The sequence below is a fragment of the Lepisosteus oculatus genome, chromosome 14 (genome assembly GCF_040954835.1).
Source record: "Lepisosteus oculatus isolate fLepOcu1 chromosome 14, fLepOcu1.hap2, whole genome shotgun sequence".
NCBI classification, from domain to species: Eukaryota; Metazoa; Chordata; class Actinopteri; order Semionotiformes; family Lepisosteidae; genus Lepisosteus; species Lepisosteus oculatus.
In genome coordinates, this window is record NC_090709.1 from 42,581,891 (window position 1) to 42,594,243 (window position 12,353).

The 12,353-nt window shown below is 49.2% G+C and overlaps 1 protein-coding gene across 1 annotated transcript in view; it reads left to right on the forward strand.

Annotated features, from left to right (window-relative positions):
• The first annotated feature begins 4,213 nt into the window (after positions 1–4,213).
• LOC107076061 (zinc finger protein 271-like) overlaps positions 4,214–12,353 on the forward strand; it is a 179,142-nt gene continuing 171,002 nt past the window's right edge. The window contains exons 1-2 of the mRNA XM_069198792.1: positions 4,214–4,834; positions 8,655–8,977. The gene's annotated coding sequence lies outside the window, so the exon portion shown is untranslated. The remainder of the gene's footprint in view (positions 4,835–8,654; positions 8,978–12,353) is intronic.

Here is a 12,353-nt window from a genome sequence, read left to right on the forward strand (position 1 = left end):
GTGAAGTCTAGTGTGCAGGTCAGAATCACACACAGGCTCACAGTAAAGTCTAGTGTGCAGGTCAGAATTACACAGTCTCACAGTAAAGTCTAGTGTGGCGGTCAGAATTACACACAGTCTCACAGTAAAGTCTAGTGTGCAGGTCAGAATTACCCACAGCCTCACAGTAAAGTCTAGTGTGCAGGTCAGAATTACCCACACAATCTCACAGTAAAGTCTAGTGTGCAGGTCAGAATTACCCACACAGTCTCACAGTAAAGTCTAGTGTGCAGGTCAGAATTACCCACAGTCTCACAGTAAAGTCTAGTGTGCAGGTCAGAATTACACACACAATCTCACAGTAAAGTCTAGTGTGCAGGTCAGAATTACCCACAGTCTCACAGTAAAGTCTAGTGTGCAGGTCAGAATTACCCACAGTGAAGTCTAGTGTGCAGGTCAGAATTACCCACAGTCTCACAGTAAAGTCTAGTGTGCAGGTCAGAATTACACACAGTAAAGTCTAGTGGTCAGGTCGGAATTGCCCACACAGCCTCACAGCAAAGTCTAGTGTGCAGGTCAGAATTAGCCACACAGTCTCACAGTAAAGTCTAGTGTGCAGGTTAGAATCACCCACACAGTCTCACAGTAAAGTCTAGTGTGCAGGTCAGAATTACCCACACAGTCTCACAGTAAAGTCTAGTGTGCAGGTCAGAATTACACACACAGTCTCACAGTAAAATCTAGCGTGCAGGTCAGAATCACCCACACAGTCTCACAGTAAAGTCTAGTGTGCAGGTCAGAATTACCCACACAGTCTCACAGTAAAGTCTAGTGTTCAGGTCAGAATTACCCACAGTCTCACAGTAAAGTCTAGCGTGCAGGTCAGAATCACACACAGTCTCACTGTAAAGTCTAGTGTGCAGGTCAGAATTACCCACAGTCTCACAGTAAAGTCTAGTGTGCAGGTCAGAATTACCCACAGTCTCACAGTAAAGTCTAGTGTGCAGGCCAGAATTACCCACACAGTCTCACAGTAAAGTCTAGTGTGCAGGTCAGAATTACCCACACAGTCTCACAGTAAAGTCTAGTGTGCAGGCCAGAATTACACACAGTCTCACTGTTAAGTCTAGTGTGCAGGTCAGAATTACACACAGTCTCACTGTTAAGTCTAGTGTGCAGGTCAGAATTACACACAGTCTCACAGTAAAGTCTAGTGTGCAGGTCAGAATTACACACAGCCTCACAGTAAAGTCTAGTGTGCAGGTCAGAATTCCCCACAGTCTCACAGTCAAGTCTAGTGTGCAGGTCAGAATTACCCACACAGTCTCACAGTAAAGTCTAGTGTGCAGGTTCAGAATTCCCCACAGTCTCACAGTAAAGTCTAGTGTGCAGGTCAGAATTACCCACAGTCTCACAGTAAAGTCTAGTGTGCAGGTCAGAATTACACACAGTCTCACAGTAAAGTCTAGTGTGCAGGTCAGAATTACACAGTCTCACAGTAAAGTCTAGTGTGCAGGTCAGAATTACCCACACAGTCTCACAGTAAAGTCTAGTGTGCAGGTCAGAATTACACAGTCTCACAGTAAAGTCTAGTGTGCAGGTCAGAATTACCCACAGTCTCACAGTAAAGTCTAGTGTGCAGGTCAGAATTACACACAGTCTCACAGTAAAGTCTAGTGTGCAGGTCAGAATTACACAGTCTCACAGTAAAGTCTAGTGTGCAGGTCAGAATTACCCACAGTCTCACAGTAAGGTCTAGTGTTCAGGTCAGAATTACCCACAGTCTCACAGTAAAGTCTAGTGTGCAGGTCAGAATTACCCACAGTCTCACAGTAAAGTCTAGTGTGCATGCTCTGTAACGGTGCGGGTGTTCCCCTTGCACCTAACACTCAGCGTCAACGTGGCTCGACATCATATCCTCCCGCGTAGCTGGAGAGGATTTTAATTCTTCTCCCGTGAACAGCGAACGTTAAAACTTCAAGGAAGAGAAGAAGAGAAGAAAAAAAAACACATTCTCTAGTTGACAGGGAAGGAAACTCTGCGCCTGAGCTAGAAGAGGCGTTGGCGTATTTCTGAGCCCCACGCCCAGGCAGCTGCGGGAGTATTTACTGAATTAGCGGCACCGGTGGTGCTCACGAAATGAGACGCATTCTCGCGCGGATATCGGAGGTGGAGAGAGACAGAGGGCTGCATGTGCTGGTTCTGGGCTGCCCTCTAGTGGGGATCAGCGGTATCGCAGGACGACAAGTACATTTTGTGAAGCGAAGTTTCTCTGCTCCGTCACGCCTCACCTGACTGATAAGATCAGATCACTTTATTGGCCCTGTACAGTTTCTTGCATGAGGAATTTGTCTTGTCGCAGACCCCAGCTTGCTCTCCGTGAGACACACAGACCGGGAGAGAGAGAGAAACTGGGGGTCAGACCGGACCTGAACCACAGGACCAGTTGTCATCCTGGTCTAATAAGACTGGACCTGAACCACAGGACCAGCTGTTCTCCTGGTCTAACAAGACTGGACCTGAACCATTAAACCAGCTGTCCTCCTGATCTAACAAGACTGGACCTTAACCACTGGACCAGCTGTCTTCCTGGTCTAACAAGACTGGAGCTGAACCACTGGACCAGCTGTTCTCCTGGTGTAGAGAGACTGGAAATGAACCCTTGACCAGCTGTCTTCCTGGTCTAACAAGACTGGACCTGAACCACTGGACCAGCTGTCCTCCTGGTGTAAAGAGACTGGACCTGAACCACTGGACCAGCTGTCCTCCTGGTCTAAGAAGACTGGAGCTGAACCACTGGACCAGCTGTCCTCCTGGTCTAACAAAACTGGACCTGAACCACTGGACCAGCTGTCCTCCTGGTGTAAAGAGACTGGACCTGAACCACTGGACCAGCTGTCCTCCTGGTCTAACAAGACTGGACCTTAACCACTGGACCAGCTGTCCTCCTGGTCTAACAAGACTGGACCTGAACCACTGGACCAGCTGTTCACCAGTTCTTTCCAGGCTCAGACTAATCGCAGAGTAATAAGACTGGAGACAAACATCAGGCAAAAATAATTTTATTAACAATAATTAGAAACCACACCTGATTATCCGCAAATTATTTACATAGAGTCCAAAGATGCCTTCATTGAACTTCACTGCTAACTAACAGAGGCACAGCCGCTCACAGACGACAGGCATTCTCTACAGACAATAATGCTCAGATTTAGAAACGAAATGAGAAATCAGAGATACAAGCATTAACGGGCAAAAACAATAACCTCCGAGTTCAACACTACCTGTTTAAAAACTCCTTGTAACAAATAGGAATTTCTGTCTCAGTTGGGTTGACTGAACGGGGGGGTGACTGTGGCATGGACTTGAACCCGCAACCCATCTGTCATGGGTTCAGAGACTTACCGCTGGCCCAACACTGTACACAATGTGTAAATCACATCTGGATGCAGGCTTCACCTTTGTTTCTAAAAGAACCCCAAACAATCCAAAGACCATTTCTCAAGTTTTCTTTTCTTTATTTTTTTAAATTTTGTTCCATTTCTGTGGGGCTATCTAATCTGGGGATTGCTAATATAGACCCATGCTGTAAAAAAAAAGATGATCTAAGAAGAGAGTGGTATGCATTGCTAATCTAGATGCTCAGATCAGTTGTGCAGGCCTGTGTCAACCCGGTCCTGTGTGTGTGTGTGTGTGTGTGTGACTTGTGAAGCCCAGGTTCTCATGACAATGTTCACTCTCAGAGACACAGTTAGACAGCAGACCTCCAAGAGGTCAGTTGCTGTCTGGGAACTGGGGTATTATCTGTGGGGAGTTTGCATGTTCTCCCCATGGTGGCCTGGTCTCCTACCGCGGTCCAAAAACATACTGGTACCGAAGTGTGAACGGGCTTCTGGGGACATAGGCCCTGGTGTGTGTGTGTGTGTGCCCTGTAATAAGCAGTAAAGCCTTTTACTGTCTGCCTCAATGTAGGGTGTAGGGCTCTCTAAACCCTTGTTTTGTAATTGAGCAAACTCTTTTATTTCCTATCAATGTTTTTTGTTACTGTAAAGCGCTTTGAGAGGTTAATTTATTATTATTATTATTATTATTATTATTTGCCGAACTGATTTTTTGTCGCTCATAGCAACAGTCACTAAGGAAGTGACGCTGACAAACCGGAAGTCCTCTGTTGTTCCTGTTTGACCAAGTTTCGCTTCCTCTGAGTTTAAACCCATGTGTGTACAGCCGCTGCATCAATTGTCTGTGTCGTCCGGATCGACTCTGAAGAGATGGAGAATCTGCTGCTTAATCTGGAGACTGAGTCGCACTCTTTCATGGAGACTGTGTTTAAATCGATCGTGCACGAAGTTTCGGGGGTTTTCCGAAACCGGACAGATGATTCCGACAAGTCGATTGAAGACAAACTCCGCCGGATCTCCCAGGTTCTGGCGAGACGGGTCGTGATTAAAATCACGTCGGTCGACCACGGTTTCGGAACCGAAGTCGCGCAGACGACGCAGGAAGACGAGCTTCGCTGTCTCATAGAGGTGTTGCTCAAATCGATCGTGTATGAAGTTTCGGAGGTTTTCCAAAACGGGGTGTCTGACTCGGAGGACGAGTTTCAAGACAAACTCCGCGGCGTCGCCCAGATCCTGGTGAGACGGGCCGTGTTTTAAGATCACCCAGTGTGTGGAGGAGACTTTCGGGACTGAGATGGCGCAGCTGAAGGAGGAAAACGAGATCCTGAAGGTGAGATTGCGGTTCTGGGAGAAGGAGCCGGGAGCAGGAGGAGATCGGGGACAGACAGATCGTGATGGACACACGCTTCCCTGTGAAATCACTGCAGAGATAAAAGAAGAGACGGAGCTCTCAGGTACGTGCAGTGGCTTGTATGTAGTAGTGTCTGTGTTCAAAAACGGTGTTTTTAACTTCCTCACTGTTGAAACTGTAGTTGAGAGATGCAGAGCGAGGTAGGAGAGGTTTGTGATGTTGCAGAGGGTTGGTTTGCTGCAGACGGAGCTGTTGTGGTCTGGTAATATGATAATAGTTGCTGTTGTGTGCGTTTGGGCAGAAACTCTGTTAAGATTGGCCCAAGTATTATTGCTGTCTTTATTTTTATAGTTTTCTAATCAATTTACACGCTTTCTCGATGTGAAAACAATTAAACTTCTTAGATGAATTGGAAAGACGTTGGTAGGGGGATTATGTATCCATTTAACACAAAAGCCAGGTCGTTATGTCATCTGTGCAGTGTTAATGTACCGCATTGTACATTAAAACAGTGACAATTGTACATTAAAGTGTCTGTATTAACCCCTCTCTCTCTCAGTGCAGTGTTAATGTACTGGAGTGTCCAGTAAGTGTGTGTGTATGAACCCCTCTCTCAGTGCAGTGTTAATGTCCTGGAGTGTCCAGTCAGTGTGTCTGTATGAACCTCTCTCTCTCTCTCAGTGCAGTGTTAATGTACTGGAGTGTCCAGTCAGTGTGTCTGTATTAACCCCTCTCTCTCTCTCACTGCAGTGTTCATGTACTGGAGTGTCCAGGCAGGGTGTCTGTATGAACCCCTCTCTCTCTCAGATTGCAGAACAAAGTAGATGCTTGAAAACCCCTTGCTAAAGACAAGAGCCCACATGTGTGTTGGGGGCCATGGGCCCACGTCGGGGCTTTTTTATAATTCTATAATGTTAGCATGCCCGAAGGGTGGACCCCCAGAGGTTTTGTTTCTCCTTACTAAGGAGTTTTTGGTGCCTCTTCTCCGTCGTCTTCAGGTCTTCTGTTCTGTATCCACAACACGGATGGGCGCTTGCTTGGTTAAGCGACCCTGGGGCACCCTTGTTGTGAAAGGCGCTATATAAAAATGACATGAATGGAATAGTGCTCCAGTGGGATTAGATCCCGGGCCGGCCCATGTGACTTTACAAAGTATGTAGCAAATGTGTAAAAGCCACTGGTTTGGGGAAGAGGTTTACTCACAGCATTTAAATGTGAAGCATTTTGCACCATAGCGTGTTGTGTTTTAGAGGTGAAATGTGAGTAATATTAATTATAATTGGAGGTTTAAGGGATGTCAGCTATTCAATAAAGCAGCATATCACCGTGCACTTTGTAGTTCAGGGTATTAACAACCCAAGTTATTCATGCTGTTAAGATTTCAGTTCCTAAATATGGTTTATGGGTTTTATTTTAAGTGTCATTGTCGGTGATGTGGGCTTTTTTTCCCCCTTGATTGGAATTGGAAGTAGTAATGGCAGATTCTGAGATGACTTTTAGGCAGCAATTGAACATCGGAAATTAAATCTGTTTACGGTCTACTTGTATAACACTGATCCAAATGGTGAATATCAGAAATTGACCAAGTGGTTTAGTCAATAAGTCAAATAACTATTCATCACCCCCAAACTTGTTAGTGATTATACCTGAGTGGTTGGTGTCATTAGAGGCAGGTGAATTCTTAATTAACTTTGGTGAAGAGAGTAATTTAGGCACAGTTGGTTAAACAAGTCTTTATTAACAATGACGGGACAAACTGTACGCTACACACAACAATTCCACACACGCGTTAATATATTTACAGTATGTACAAACAAGACGTTTCAGAGGCCTTACATCCTAACCACTGAGATAACCTCAGACTTCTTGTTAGTATTGAGCTCTTAAGTAATGCCCACAGAGGCCACCGTAACAGACAGGCTTCTCAGTAAATGTAATAGAGCTTGTAGTTAAATCTCTCTCTGCAAACCCAAATGCCACAAAATGCATGGAAGACTGTCTCGCTATTCTAAAAATGCATCCATAAGCAGGAAAGACGACTCTAAGGTATCTTTTACCAAGGAAACCCAAGTTCCCTAGAAATACAGAATAGCACGCGGTCTCTCTCTAGCAAGGTTCAAATATTTATGTTTCATGTGGGTTTGGATGATCATGATGTAGGGCATGGCACAAGCTTCAAGTTCCACCTTCTCCTGACCTCTGTTTTCCTCTCTCTTCTCTTCTGTTTCTAAATGGGATCTTATGTGGTGTGCCTTGTGGACTGATCATTGTCAGTCATTAGCCCACAATTTAATTGAGGTACACCAAAGTCAAATTTCCAATTCATTTTTTTTTATCAGGGGACCCCCACATCTCAGCAGACGTCCTCTCAGCTTTGAAATGGGAAATGTTTACTCTGTCAGGCCTCAGATGCTTTATTTGACTTCTTACAGACATATCCTAGTCCCCCGTAACCGTAGCTGTAACAAATATAATTCTATCACATGTATTCTCAAATACAAGTTAATATGCAATGGAACTAGTACTGGGTTTGTTCCATGCTGAAAAGAGAAGAAAGGAAGTACAACGTTTCAGCTGTGAAGCCTTCTTTGGGCGGGGTTTCACTTTGTGTTCCTTTTCAGCTGACGCATGCTTACACGGCTACCCGCCTGAACTACAAGTAAATATGCTTTTACTCCCGTGAGCTAAACATTAAACAGGTTTGGAATCATAGTTCAACTCTTAAGAGTTGTAAAGTGATTAAAGAAGTATTATACTCAAAGATCCATTGGACAAGTCTTTGCTTGGGCTTAAATAAGAGGGAACTTGGGGTTGGTCCATGGTCCGAGATGGCAGTGGCTGTATTCTGGGAGGGTCCCCAATCTGGGAGGGTTCTGCAGACAGAACAGAGAGCTATGTTGACCAAAAGAGTCCCAACTGTCTAATTCCGTTCATCAGGTGAAAATAAGATTTCTTCTGTTGCCGAAAGGACATCTTGGCCTCAGTTTGCCTGGAGTCTTGAAGAGTTAAGGTCCTGGGTAGGACTGCTTGCAGTCACATGGTTGGGGAAAAGTCTGATTGCCAGTTTTAGTTGGAGAGAGATGAGGAGCCAGTGAGTAAACCTAACAAAAATGAGCTCGTTGACAGTTTTTAAGAGACCGCATCACCAATTGGCCTTCCTTTGGGCAATGCATGGTCTAGGAAAGGAAACAGACTGGCTGGAGCCCATTTGCATCATATATTATTCCATTGTTCGGCTTTGATACATCTTTGTGATGTCTCTTATCAGAGGGGGCCTCTTTAGTTACATTTCCCTGTGTTTAGAGAGAGGCACCATGCTGCCTTGGTCAAGACGCACAAAGATGATGCCATGGTGTTACTGTATTCAAATTAATGGGCATTTCCTCCTTTATTGTAATTTATGGGCAATTTGTGATTCCTCCTAGTCTCTTTTATTGATGTGTCTGTCTGGACCGTGTCTAGGTGCCTTTTCTGTCCCCCAAAAATTCCAAATGACAAAATGTCCTGCAAGGTGTATCTTTGTTTGCCTGCAATGTGCTTACAGGGTAATCTGTCCTTCCCAGAGTATAACTTTGCCTTGGAAGTTGACTACAGACACTGGGGTTTCATGTCGGCGTTCTTGGTGTTTAGGGCTAACCTTTTGGGTTTCCTGTAGTTTCCAGAACCTCACTTGGACAGAGGTGTGCCTCCTTGCCTCCTTTTATTTGTATTTTCATTCACTTTCTCTGGGATCGAACAGCTCATGTGTTGTTTGACTGTTTTGTGGCCATCAGGCTTGCCAATATAGCCTCCATCCGTAAAGTAAGTTTCTTTCCTGGCTCGGATTTTATGTTTTTCAGCTTTTTTTTTTAATGGGATGTTGGCTTTTGAACCCTTTGCAAAGCTGGTGTTAAAGGTCTTGTTCTCTTGTCCCGTGTTTGCAGGGTCAGAGGTCAGCGCTCTCCCTGACTCTGGGGACAGCGAGGAGGAGGAGGAGGAGGGGGGCTCCCGTCTGATGCAGGAGACAGAGCTCGCCGCCGCACACGGGAAAGAGACACTCAGTGAGCAGCAGCACACAGAGAGCAGACAGAGGGTGGAGGATCTGGACTCTGTGTCCATGATGAAGACAGAGCCTGAGACAGAGACACCTGGGTTCCTACTATCTGATGATTTTACAGTGACACTGAACAATCTGGACACCAAGAATATTGCAGCACATTGTTTGAACTGGGCCGTGTCTCTGTACAAGAGCCCAAAGAAGAACTGGGTGAGTTTAATCTTACAGAGCAGGACATGGAGCCCCAGTTGACTGACCCTGCAGAGCAGCAGACTGCTGTACCTGGTGAAGAGAACAGTACTGAGTCACAGCAGCCAGAGGAGAGTCAGGACAGGGAGGAACAACAGCACCTACAGCGCATGATGATAATTAGGCCTTGTTCTGTTCAAGTGGAGAGACTCTCATTGCAGAGTCTAAAACATTCATACGATCCCTTAGTATCTGATGACTTCACACGCAGGTTTAATAATCTGGCTACTGAGAAAAGTGTTGAAAGATTAAATGAACTGGGGTGTGTGTCTGTTCTTGGGCACAGAGAGGAACAACTGAATGATCTGGACGGTTTTAGTCTCGGAGAGCTGGAGAGGGAGCCCCAGTTGATTCACACTGCAGAGCAGCAGACTGATGTACCTGGTGAAGGGAACAGTACTGAGTCACGGCACCCAGAGGAGAGTCAGGACAGGGAGGGGCAAGAGCAGCACCTACAGCGCATGATGATAATTAGGCCTTGTTCTGTTCAAGTGGAGAGACTGTCATTGCAGAGTCTAAAAGGGGAGGAGGAGTGGGGCTCCAGTCTGATGCAGCAGACAGAGCTCACCGGCGCACAAGGGAAAGAGACTCCTGGGGAACAGCACACAGAGAGCAGACGGAGACAGACTGTGCTCGCGATGAACATGGAGCCTGAGAGAGAGACACCTGGACCCTTAATAACTGGGGACTCTGCAGGCCAGTTTAATAATGTGCGTGCGAAGGAAATTGCCGAGAGGTTTAATGATCTGGATTCTGTCTCTCCTCGTGGGGCCCCAAGAGAATGAACTGGCCGTTTCGAATGCTGCAGATGAGAGACCCCGAACGACTCCCACTGGGGGTCACGAGGGAGAGAACGCAGGTCCGTTTGGGGGCACAGGGCAAGATCATCACGGGGAGCGTCCGCAGAGTGAGAAACCCCAGAGAGGCCCGAGGAGCCAGGGGGGTGATCTGAGGCCTGGCTCGGAGGGGGTGGGCAAAAATTCCTCGCAGCAGCTACCGGTTTTATGTCCGTCCAGCGGTTCAAAACAACGCCAGCACCTTCATGCGGGGAAGAGACCGTTCATCTGCGGCCAGTGCGGGGCCGGTTTTATTTACCCGATTGACTTAAAAACCCACCAGCTTGTGCACTCGAGAGAGAACCAGTTCAGCGGTCAGTTGTTCACGTGCAGTCGGTGCGACAAGAGCTTTGGTACGCCGAACCTGTTAAGAAGTCACCAACGCGTTCACGCGGGAGAGAGACCGTTCAGCTGCAGTGAGTGCGGGACCAGTTTTATTTGCTCGAGTGACTTAAAAGCCCACCAGCTCGAGCACTCAGGGGGGGGAAGCGTTCGGCAGCGGGCAGAGTTTAACTCCGTCAAACGGCTCGGCGACGCGCCCCCCCCCCCGCGCCCCCCAGAAAGCGTCACGCTTGCGATCGGTGCGAGAAGAGCTTTGCTATACCGAGCCGGCTGACAGCCCACCAGCGCGTTCACACGGGGGAGAGACCGTTCAGCTGCGGTCAGTGCGGGAAAGCGTTCCGCAGCGAGGCGGACTTAAAGAGTCACCGGCGGGTTCACGCGAGCAGGCGGTTCACGTGTAGCGAGTGGGGGAAGGCGTTTCTGGAATTAAGGGGCTTGCGGTCGCACGGGCGCGTTCACATGGGGGAGAGACCGTTCAGCTGCAGTGAGTGCGGGACCAGTTTTATTTGCTCGAGTGACTTAAAAGCCCACCAGCTCGAGCACTCGGGGGGGGGGAAGCGTTCGGCAGCGGGCAGAGTTAAACTCCGTCAAACGGCTCGGCGACGCGCGCCCCCCAGAAAGCGTCACGCTTGCGATCGGTGCGAGGAGAGCTTTGCTATACCGAGCCGGTTGAAAGCCCACCAGCGCCTTCACACGGGGGAGAGACCGTTCAGCTGCGGTCAGTGCGGGAAAGCGTTCCGCAGCGAGGCGGACTTAAAGAGTCACCGGCGGGTTCACGCGAGCAGACGGTTCACGTGTAGCGAGTGTGGGAAGGCGTTTCTGGAATTAAGGGGCTTGCGGTCGCACGGGCGCGTTCACACCGGCGAGAGGCCGTTCAGCTGCAACCTGTGCGGGAAGAGCCTCTCGACGGCGGGCAGCCTGCGCGCCCCCCCCCCCCCCGGCGCGCCCGCGCGGGGGAGAGGCCCTTCGCCTGCGGCCTGTGCGGGAAGCGCTTCTTCACCTTGAGCCACCTGAAGGGGCACCAGGTCCGCCACACGGGGGGGGGGGGGGGAGCCCTTCGCCTGAGGCCTGTGCGACAGGCGGTTCACCCGGCGGGCCTGCGCCGACAAGCACCGGCGCCTCCACGCCCGGGACGCGTTCGCCTGCCGCCTGTGCCAGCAGCTCTTCAGCGCCGCCGGCCGGCTGAAGACGCACCTGGGCCTCCACGCGGGCGGGAGGCCCTATGTCCAGTGCGGGGAAGGGCTTCGGGCAGGCGGCCTACCTGAAGGCCCACCAGAGCGTGCACGCCGGCCTGAAGCCCTTCAGCTGCCGGCGGTGCGGGAGGGCCTTCGCCAAGTCGAGCCACAGGAAGTCCCACGAGGCCACCCACACGGGGGAGAAGCCGTTCGGCTGCGGGCAGTGCGGGGAGAGCTTTCGGCGGCCCGCTGACCTTCCGGCGCCACCAGGGTTCTCTCGGACACAAGAAGAGAGCCCGTTTGCCGGCGGCGGCAGCCCGGCAACCTGAGGGTCGAGCCGCCGCCGCCGTCGTCGTCGTCGTGTCCGCGCGCGAGAGCTGGAGTCGTGCGGCGGAGAGACTCTCCGCAGGTCGGGGCGGGAGCGATTTCCCGCGGCGCGTTCCTCCACATGAGCGAAACCGTTCGGCTGGAGTCGGCGGAGGGGGGGGAGGGCAGGCAGCCTCGGGAAAATGGAAAAAGCAGCGGCGCGTTCACACAGGAGACCGCCGAGTCGCGGCATCTTTTGTGGAAAGAGATTTAAGGCCTCGGACAGGCTTGGGGAACGCCGATAACGGACCGGACTTTTTCTGCCGTGGTAACCCGAGTAAACGTTTTAGATCAACCTTATCCCAACAGTAGAGAAAGCTGCATTCCACGTTCAAATAAAAGGCACCAATTTCGTTTTTTTCCTGATGTCTCGTCTTTCAAATGGATGCTTCTCTTGGGTTTAAATCATTTGAGATGTGTTTTCTTGTTTGTTTATGCTGTAATTATTTTAACTCTGCCCGATTCCTTTTCTTTCTAGTTTTCTTCGCGAGAAGCTACGCATCGCATAACGTGGCTCGGCCGTGCAAGATGTATTAGATCATGATAAAAAAAACTGATTTTTATTTTGCCAGTCGCCGGGAGGTCCACATTACCTGCCCGCCTCCTCTTAATAAAAAT